The sequence below is a fragment of the Arachis duranensis genome, chromosome 1, assembly GCF_000817695.3.
Source record: "Arachis duranensis cultivar V14167 chromosome 1, aradu.V14167.gnm2.J7QH, whole genome shotgun sequence".
NCBI lineage: Eukaryota > Viridiplantae > Streptophyta > Magnoliopsida > Fabales > Fabaceae > Arachis > Arachis duranensis.
In genome coordinates, this window is record NC_029772.3 from 36,190,662 (window position 1) to 36,200,912 (window position 10,251).

Here is a 10,251-nt window from a genome sequence, read left to right on the forward strand (position 1 = left end):
TGAACAGTTTTGGCATCTCACTTTTTCCCTTGATGTTTAGAATGATTGGCATCTATAGGAACTTAGAATTTCAGATAGTGTTATTAATTCTCCCAGTTAATTTTGTTGATCCTTGAACACAGCTGTGGCCCTAAGCATTTTGTTTTCCAATATTACCACCGGATACATAAATGCCACAGACACATGACTGGGTGAACCTTTTCAGATTGTGACTCAACTTTGCTAAAGTCCTCAGTTAGAGGTGTTCAGAGCTCTTAAGCACACTCTTTTTGCTTTGGATCACGACTTTAACCACTCAGTCTCAAGCTTTTCACTTGGACCTGCATGCCACAAGTACATGGTTAGGGACAGCTTGATTTAGCTTCTTAGGCCTGGATTTTATTTCCTTGGGCCCTCCTATCCATTGATGCTCAAAGCCTTGGATCCTTTTTACCCTTGCCTTTTGGTTTTAAGGGCTATTGGCTTTTTCTGCTTGCTTTTTCTTTTTCTTTCTATTTTTTTTGAAAATTTTTTTTGCAAGCTTTTGCTTTTTCACTGCTTTTTCTTGCTTCAAGAATCAATTTCATGATTTTTCAGATTATCAATAGCATTTCTCTTTGTTCATCATTCTTTCAAGAGCCAACAATTTTAACATTCATAACAACAAGATCAAAATTATGCACTGTTCAAGCATTCATTTAGAAAACAAAAAGTATTGTCACCACATCAATATAATTAAACTAAATTCAAGGATAATTTCGAAATTCATGTATTTCTTGTTCTTTTGAATTAAAACATTTTTCATTTAAGAGAGGTGAAGGATTGATGGAATTATTCATATCGTTAAGACATAGTTACTAAATACTAATGATCATGTAAGAAAGACACAAACATAAATAACATAAAGCTTAGATATCGAAAAATAGAGAAATAGAACAAGGAATGAGTCCACCTTAGTGAGGGTGGTGCCTTCTTGAAGGATCAATGGTGCTTTTTGAGCTCCTCTATGTCTCTTCCTTGCCTCTATTGCTTAATCCCTAGTGATTTTGGTGCTCCTATCCTTAGTTGCTCCCAATAATTGTGTGGAGGAAAATGTATCCCCTGAGGTGTCTCAGGGATCTCTTGATTTACAGTCAAATGCTCTACTTCTGAGCTATGGACCCTTGAGATGAATCTCTCCATCTCCCATGACTCAGAGGTGGAAGCTTTTGTCTTCCCTTTTCTCTTCTTTTTTTTTTGAGGTTTCTCTGGTCTTAGGTGCCATCAATGGTTATGGAAAAACAAAAAAGCTATGCTTTTACCACACCAAACTTAGAATGTTGCTCGCCCTCGAGCAAAAGAAGAAAGAATGGAAGGAGAAGAAGTTATGGAGGAGAGGGAGGGATGTGTATGTTTCGGCCATATGGGTGGGATTGGGTGGGGAAGAGATGGATGGATGTGAGTGGTGAAGAGGTGATGGGGAAGAGAGATTGAGGTAATTGGGGATCCTGTGGGGTCCACAGATCCTGATGTATCAAGGATTTACATCCCTGCACCAATGAGGCATGTAAAACGCCATCTGCATGCAATCCTGGCATTTAACGCCAGATTGATGCTTGTTTCTGGCGTTAAATGCCAGCTCTAAGCTTATTTTGGGCGTTCAACACCCATCTGCAGCATGTTTCTGGCGTTGAACGCCAGCTTTCCTCAGTGTGCAATCCTGGCGTTTAAACGTCAGATTGCTGCATGTTTCTGGCGTTCAATACCAGATCCATGCTCTGTTCTGGCGTTGAACGCCAGCCAGATGCTCCTTACTAGCGTTTAAACGCCAGCAAGTCCTTCCTCCAGGGTGTGATTTTTCTTCTGCTGTTTTGATTCTGGTTTTAATTTTAATATTTTTTTTTCATGACTCCACATGATCATGAACCTAATAAAACATAAAAGAATAATGAAAATAAAATAAAACTAGATAAATAAAAATTGGGTTGCCTCCCAATAAGCACTTCTTTGATGTCGATAGCTTGACAGTGGGCTCTCATGGAGTCTCACAGGTGATCAGGTCAACGTTGTAGACTCCCAACACCAAACTCAGAGTTTGGATGTGGGGATTCAACACCAAACTTAGAGTTTGGCTGTGGCCTCTCAACACCAAACTTAGAGTTTGATTGTGGGGGCTTTGTTTGACTCTGTACTGAGAGAAGCTTTTCATGCTTCTTCTCCATTGTTAAAGGAGAAGATCCTTGAGCCTTAAACACAAGAAAGTTCCCATTCAATTGAAGGACTAATTCTCCTCTGTTAACATCTATCACAGCTCCTGTTGTGGCTAGGAAAGGTCTTCCAAGGATGATGCATTCATCCTCCTTCTTCCTAGTGTCTAAGATTATGAAATCAACAGGAATGTAAAGGCCTTCAACCTTTACTAACACGTTCTCTACCAATCCATAAGCTTGTCTTACTGACTTGTCTGCCATTTGTAATGAGAATATGGCAGGTTGTACCTCAATGATCCCCAGTTTCTCCATTACAGAGAGTGGCATAAGATTTATGCCTAACCCTAAGTCACACAGAGCCTTGTCAAAGGTCATGGTGCCTATGGTACAGGGTATTACGAATTTGCCAGGATCTTGTCTCTTTTGAGATAAAGTTTGCTGAACCCATGTATCTAGTTCACTAATGAGCAAGGGAGGTTCACCTTCCCAAGTCTAACTCTTTCTTGCTTGAGAGACGTCCCATGAGGTCTTCCTCATTGGGATTCACGTCCTCTCCTTCCTCTCTAGGTTTGGCCATATTGATTATATCAATGGCCTTGCACTCTCTTTTTGGATTTTCTTTAGTATTGCTTGGGAGAGTACTAGGAGGAGTTTCAGTGATTTTCTTACTCAGCTGGCCCACTTGTGCCTTCAGATTTTTTATGGAGGACCTTATTTCACTCATGAAACTTAAAGTGGCCTTAGACAGATCAGAGACTAAATTTGTTAAGTTAGAGGTACTCTGTTCATAATTCTATGTCTGTTGCTAAGAAGATGATGGATAAGGCTTGATATTGCTGAGCCTATTTCTTCCACCATTATTAAAGCCTTGTTGAGGCTTTTGTTGATCATTCTATGAGAAATTTGGATGATTTCTCCATGATGAATTATAGGTGTTTCCATAAGGTTCACCTAAGTAATTTACCTCTGCTATTGCAGGGTTATCAGGATCATAAGCTTCTTCTTCAGAAGATGCCTCTTTAGTACTGTTGGATGCATTTTGCCATCCATTTAGACTTTGGGAAATCATGTTGACTTGCTGAGTCAACATTTTGTTCTGAGCCAATATGGCATTCAGAGCATCAACCTCAAGAATTCCCTTCCTCTGAGGCGTCCCATTATTCACGGAATTCCTCTCAGAAGTGTACATGAACTGGTTATTTACAACCATGTCAATAAGTTCTTGAGCTTCTGCAGGCGTTTTCTTTAAGTGAATGGATCCACCTACAGAATGGTCCAATGACATCTTGGAAAACTCAGATAAACCATAATAGAATATATCCAATATGGTCCATTCTGAAAACATGTCAGAAGGACACTTTTTGGTCATCTGCTTGTATCTTTCCTAAGCTTCATAGAGGAATTCACCATCTTTTTGTTTGAATGTCTAAACATCCAATCTAAGCTTGCTCAGCTTTTGAGAAGGAAAGAATTTAGCCAAGAAGGCCGTGACCAGCTTATCCCAGGAGTCCAGGGTATCCTTAGGTTGTGAATCCAACCATGTTCTAGCTCTGTCTTTTACAGCAAAAGGGAAAAGCATGAGCCTGTAGACTTCAAGATCTACTCCATTCGTCTTTACAGTCTCACAGATCTGCAAGAACTCAGTTAAAAATTGATAGTGATCTTCTGATGAAAGTCCATGAAACTTGCAGTTTTGTTGCATTAGAGCAACTAGTTGAGGTTTCAGCTCAAAATTGTTTGCCCAATGGCAGGAATTGAGATGCTTCTTCCATCAAAATGGGAAGTAGGTGTAGTATAATCACCAAGCATCCTTCTTGCATTATTGTTGTTGGGTTCGGCTGCCATCTTCTTTTCTTGTTCGAAAATTTCAGCAAGGTTGTCTCTGGATTATTGTAATTTAGCTTCTCTTAGTTTTCTCTTCAGAGTCCTTTCAGGTTCTGGATCAGCTTCAACAAGAATGGCTTTTTCCTTGTTCCTGCTCATATGAGAAAGAAGAGAATAGAAAAAGGAAGAGGAATCCTCTATGTCACAGTAAAGAGGTTCCTTATTATTAGTAGAAGAAGAAAGGGAATAAGAAGAATGGAGAATCCAAACACAAAGGTAAGGATAGAGGTAGTGATTTGAGATGAAAAGAAGTGAAGAGAGGTGTTAGTAAATAATTAAATAAATAGAATAAGATGAGAGAGGGAGAAATTTTCGAAAAATAAATTTTTGAAAAGGAGTTAGTAATTTTCGAAAATTAAAGGAAGAATTAAAATTGAAATTAAAATTTAAAACAATTAATTAATTAAGAAAATTTCAAAAAAGAGGGAAGTGATTTTCGAAAATTAGAGAGGGAAAAGTAGTTAGGTGGTTTTGAAAAAGATAAGAAACGAACAAAAATTCAAATAGTTAGTTGAAAAAGATATTAAAATCAATTTTGAAAAGATAAGAAGATAAGAAGTTAGATAAGATATTTTGAAATCAAATTTTTAAAAAAGATAAAATTTTGAAAAAGATATGATATAAAAAGATATGATAAGAAGATATGATTAAAAAGATATGGTTGAAAAAGATTTAATTTAAAATTAATTACTTAACTAACAAGAAACTAAAAGATATGATTCTAGAATTTAAAGATTGAACCTTTCTTAACAAGAAAGTAACAAACTTCAAATTTTTGAATCAATCATATTAATTGTTAGTGTAATTTCGAAAATTATGAAATAAAGATAAAAAAAGATTTTGAAAATCAATTTAAAAGAAATTTTCGAAAATATATAAAAAATGAAAAAGATTTGATTTTTGAAAAAGTTTTGAAAAGATAAGATTTTTAAAATTGAAATTTTGACTTGACTAATAAGAAAGCAACTTATTTTAAAAATTTTTGACCAAGTCAACCCAAAATTTCGAATTTTTGAGAGAAATAAGGAAAAGATATTTTTTATTTTTGAATTTTTAATGAAGAGAGAGAAAAACACAAATATAACCCAAAACATGAAAATTTTGGATCAAAACACTTAATGCATGCAAGAACACTATGAATGTCAAGATGAACACCAAGAACATTTTGAAGATCATGATGAACATCAAGAACATATTTTTTAAAAAATTTTTATGCAAAGAAAACATGCAAGACACCAAACTTAGAAATCTATAATGCTTAGACACTATGAATGCAAAAATGCACATGAAAAACAATAAAAGACACAAAACAAGAAAACATCAAGATCAAACAAGAAGACTTACCAAGAACAACTTGAAGATCATGAAGAACACTATGAATGCATGAATTTTTCGAATATGCAATTGACACCAAACTTAAAACATGACACAAGACTCAAACAAAAAACACAAAAAATATTTTTTATTTTTTTGATTTTATATATATATATATATATTTTAGATTTTACTTTGTATTTTTTTGAAAAACATATAGGAAAAAGAAAATAAGAAATTCAAAATTTTTAAGAAGAATTCCAGGAATCTTTCAATGTTTAGCCTAAAGTTCCGATCCAGGAATTGGACATGGCTTAATTGCCAGCCAAGCTTTAGCATACATAGTTCAAGCATGTGAAGAGGAAGCCTCAGTTCAAAAGAAATTGGATATGGCTTTACAGCCAGCTTGGATTCAACATGCTTCATGAAACTCTAGAATCCATTCTTAAAAGTTTTGAAGCCATAGAATAATTTATTTTTAATTAAAATTTTTTTCAAAAATAGGGATAAATTTTTTTTGAAAATTTTTGAAAAATTTTTGAAAATAAAACAAAAAAGAAAATCACCTAATCTGAGCAACAAAATGAACCGTCAGTTGTCCAAACTCGAACAATCCACGGCAACGGCGCCAAAAACTTGGTGCACGAAATTGTGATCATCAACAATGGCGCCAAAAACTTGGTAGCGTTCTCAAACGTGAATCACACTTAGTCACAACTCCTCACAACTAACCAGCAAGTGCACTAGGTCGTCCAAGTAATACCTTACGTGAGTAAGGGTCGATCCCACGGAGATGGTTGGTATGAAGCAAGCTATAGTCATCTTGTAAATCTCAGTTAGGCGGATAGTAAATGTTATGGAGTTTTCACATATTAATAATAAATAAGCAGAAAATAAAGATAGAGTTACTCATGTAATTCAATGGTGAGAATTTTAGATAAGTGTCTGGAGATGCTTGTCCCTGTTGGATCTCTGCTTTCCTACTGCCTTTTTTCAATCCTTCTTATTCCTTTCCATGGCAAGCTGTATGTAGGGCATCACCGTTGTCAATGGCTACATCCCATCCTCTCAGTAAAAAAGGTCCAAATGCTCTGTCACGGCACGGCTAATCATCTGTCGGTTCTCAATCATATTGGAATAAAATCCCTTGATTCTTTTGCGTTTGTCATCACGCCCAACAATCGCGAGTTTGAAGCTCGTCACAGTCATTCAATCCCTGAATCCTACTCGAAATACCACAGACAAGGTTTAGACTTTCCGGATTCTCATGAATGCCGCCATCAATCTAGCTTATACCACGAAGATTCTGATTAAGGAATCCAAGAGATATGCGCCCGGCCTAAGGTAGAACGGAAGTGGTTGTCAGTCACGCGTTCATAGGTGAGAATGATGATGAGTGTCACGGATCATCACATTCATCATGTTGAAGTGCGACGAATATCTTAGAATAAGAACAAGCGGAATTGAATAGAAAATAGTAGTAATTGCATTGAAACTTGAGGTACAGCAGAGCTCCACACCCTTAATCTATGGTGTGTAAAAACTCCACCGTTAAAAATACATAAGTGATGAAGGTCCAGGCATGGCTGAATGGCAAGCCCCCAAAACGTGATCAATAGTCTCCTAAGATGAATAATAAAATAAAACTGAGACTAAAGATATCTAATACAATAGTAAAACGTCCTATTTATACTAGACTAGCTACTAGGGTTTACAGAAATAAGTAATTGATGCAGAAATCTACTTCCGGGGCCCACTTGGTGTGTGCTTGGGCTGAGCTTGAGCTTTACACGAGCTGAGGCTTCTATTTGAGTTGAACGCCAAGTTGTAACGTGTTTTTGGCGTTCAACTCTGGTTCGTGATGTGTTTCTGGCGTTTGACTCCAGAATGCAGCATGGAACTGGTGTTGAGCGCCAATTTACGTCATCTAATCACGAATAAAGTATGAACTATTATATATTGCTGGAAAGCTCTGGATGTCTACTTTCCAACACTATTAAGAGCGCGCCATTTGGAGTTTTGTAGCTCCAGAAAATCCATTTCGAGTGCAGGGAGGTCAGAATCCAACAACATCAGCAGTCCTTTGTCAGCCTTTTATCAGAGTTTTGCTTAGGTCCTTCAATTTCAGCCAGAAATTACCTGAGATCACAGAAAAACACACAAACTCATAGTAAAGTCCAAAAATGTGAATTTAGCATAAAAACTAATGAAAACATCCCTAAAAGTAGCTAGATCCTACTAAAAATTACCTAAAAATAATGCCAAAAAGCGTATAAATTATCCGCTCATCAGGCATTCAGAGCATCAATTTCAAGAACTCTCTTCCTCTGAGGTGTCCCATTACTCACAGAATTCCTCTCAGAAGTGTACATGAATTGGTTATTTGCAACCATGTCAATGAGTTCTTGAGCTTCTGCAGGCGTTTTCTTTAGGTGAATGGATCCACCTGCAGAATGGGCCAGTAACATCTTAGAGAACTCAGATAGACCATAATAGAATATATCCAAAATGGTCCACTCTGAAAGCATGTCAGAAGGACACTTTTTGGTCAACTGCTTGTATCTTTCCCAAGCTTCATAGAGGAATTCACCATCTTTTTGTTTGAAGGTCTGAACATCCACTCTAAGCTTGCTCAGCTTTTGAGGAGAAAAGAACTTAGCCAAGAAGGCTGTGACCAGCTTATCCCAAGAGTCCAGGGTATCTTTAGGTTGTGAGTCCAACCATGTTCCAGCTCTGTCTCTTACAGCAAAAGGAAAAAGCATGAGCCTGTAGACTTCAGGATCTACTCCATTAGTCTTAACAGTCTCACAGATCTGTAAGAACTCAGTTAAAAACTGATAGGGATATTCTGATGGAAGTTCATGAAACTTGCAGTTCTGTTGCATTATAGCAACTAGTTGAGGTTTCAGCTCAAAATTGTTTGCTCCAATGGCAGGGATTGAGATACTTCTTCCATCAAACTTGGAAGTGGGTGTAGTATAGTCACCAAGCATCCTCCTTGCATTATTATTTTCGGCTTCCATCTCCTCTTCCTTTTCAAAAATTTCTGTAAGGTTGTCTCTGGATTGTTGTAATTTAACTTCTCTTAGTTTCCTCTTCAGAGTCCTTTCAGGTTCAGGATCTGCTTCAACAAGAATATTCTTGTCCTTGCTCCTACTCATATGAAAAAGAAGGGAACAGAAAATAATAATAGGGATCCTCTTTACCACAGTAGAGAGATTCCTTTATGTTAGTAGAAGAAGAAAAGAATAGAAGAAGGAAAAGAGGAAAATTCGAACTCAGAGAGGAAGAGGGGGTTCGAATTTTTAGATGAAGAGAAGTGTTAGTAAATGAATAAATAAATAGAAAAAGATGAGAGAGGGAGAAATTCGAAAATAAATTTTGAAAAAGGGTTAGTGATTTTCGAAAATTAAGAGGAAAAACAATTAAAATTAAAATTTGAAACAATTAGTTAATTAAAAGAATTTTGAAAAAGAGGGAGGTAATTTTCGAAATTTAGAGAGAGGAAAGTAGTTAGGTGGTTTTGAAAAAGATAAGAAATAGTAAAACAAACAAAAAGTCAATTAGTTAGTTGAAAAATATTTGAAATTCAATTTTGAAAAAGATAAGAAGTTAGAAAAGATTTTTGAAATTGATTTTGAAAAAGATATGATTTGAAAAAGATATTTTGAAAAGATATGATTGAAAAAGATATTTTGAAAAAGATTTGATTTTTTTTAAAATTAAAATTTGATTACTTGACTAACAAGAAACTAAAAGATATGATTCTAGAATTCAAAGATTGAACATTTCTTAACAAGAAAGTAACAAACTTCAAATTTTTTAATCAATCACATTAATTGTTAGTAAAGTTTTCGAAATTTTGAAATAGAGATAAGAAAATGATTTTGAAAATAAATTTTAAAAATTTTCGAAAATAATAAAAAAAATGAAAAAGATTTGATTTTTTGAAAAAGATTTTGAAAAGATAAGATTTTTAAAATTGAAAAATTGACTTGACTTTATAAGAAATAGCTAAGTTTTAAGATTTCTGATTAAGTCAACTCAAATTTTCGAAAATTATGAGTAAAATAAGGAAAATATATATTTTTTATTTTTTTGAATTTTTAATGAGGAGAGAGAAAAACAACAAAAATGACTCACAACATGAAAATTATGAATTAAAACACATGATGCATGCAAGAACACTATGAATGTCAAGATGAACACCAAGAACACTTTGAAGATCAAGATGAACATCAAGACTTATCTTTGAAAATTTTCAAGAAAAGAAAAACATGAAAGACACCAAACCCAAAATTGTTTAATAAAATTTGGATTTTTTTTCTAAGTTTTAGATGTATTTTTTTTATATGTTCTAGATATTTCTTTTTCTTATGTTTTGGATTTTTTTAAGTTATGGATTATCATTTTATTAGTTTTAGATATTTTTTTTAGTTTTCGAATGTTTTTTTTCAATTTTTTGGATGTATCGTTTGTTAGGTTTTGAATTTTTTAAAATGATTTTGAAATTCTATTTTTTGTTAGGTTTTAAATATTTCTTTTTGTTCCGTTTTCAGATTTTTTTTATATTAGATTTTGGATATTTGTTTTACAATGATTTTAAATATTTGTTTTCATTTGGTTTTAGATTTTTTATGTTTCTCATGATAATTTAAATTTACATTAAGTTTTAAAAAATCCAAAAAAGGTCCAATTCTATTTCTTTTAATGGATTTTTTTACTAACTTGTTACAGTTGGTTGTACATTTAATTGGTTTAACAAAATTGAAAAAAAATATGGACCACATTTTGACAGTAAAAAAATTAAAAGTAGAAATAAAATTAAAATTTATTGAAAACATTAAAGATAAAATTAAAACAAATTAAATTTTATATATTTTTT

The 10,251-nt window shown here is 34.2% G+C and overlaps 2 non-coding genes across 2 annotated transcripts; both read left to right on the forward strand.

Annotated features, from left to right (window-relative positions):
• Positions 1-3,511: 3,511 nt before the first annotated feature.
• LOC127742901 (small nucleolar RNA R71) lies at positions 3,512-3,615 on the forward strand. The gene has a single exon (XR_008004256.1). It is a non-coding gene; the product is annotated as a small nucleolar RNA R71 (small nucleolar RNA).
• Positions 3,616-7,888: 4,273 nt separating this feature from the next.
• On the forward strand, positions 7,889-7,996 carry LOC127742624 (small nucleolar RNA R71). Its single transcript, XR_008003970.1, has one exon. It is a non-coding gene; the product is annotated as a small nucleolar RNA R71 (small nucleolar RNA).
• The last annotated feature ends 2,255 nt before the right edge of the window (positions 7,997-10,251 follow it).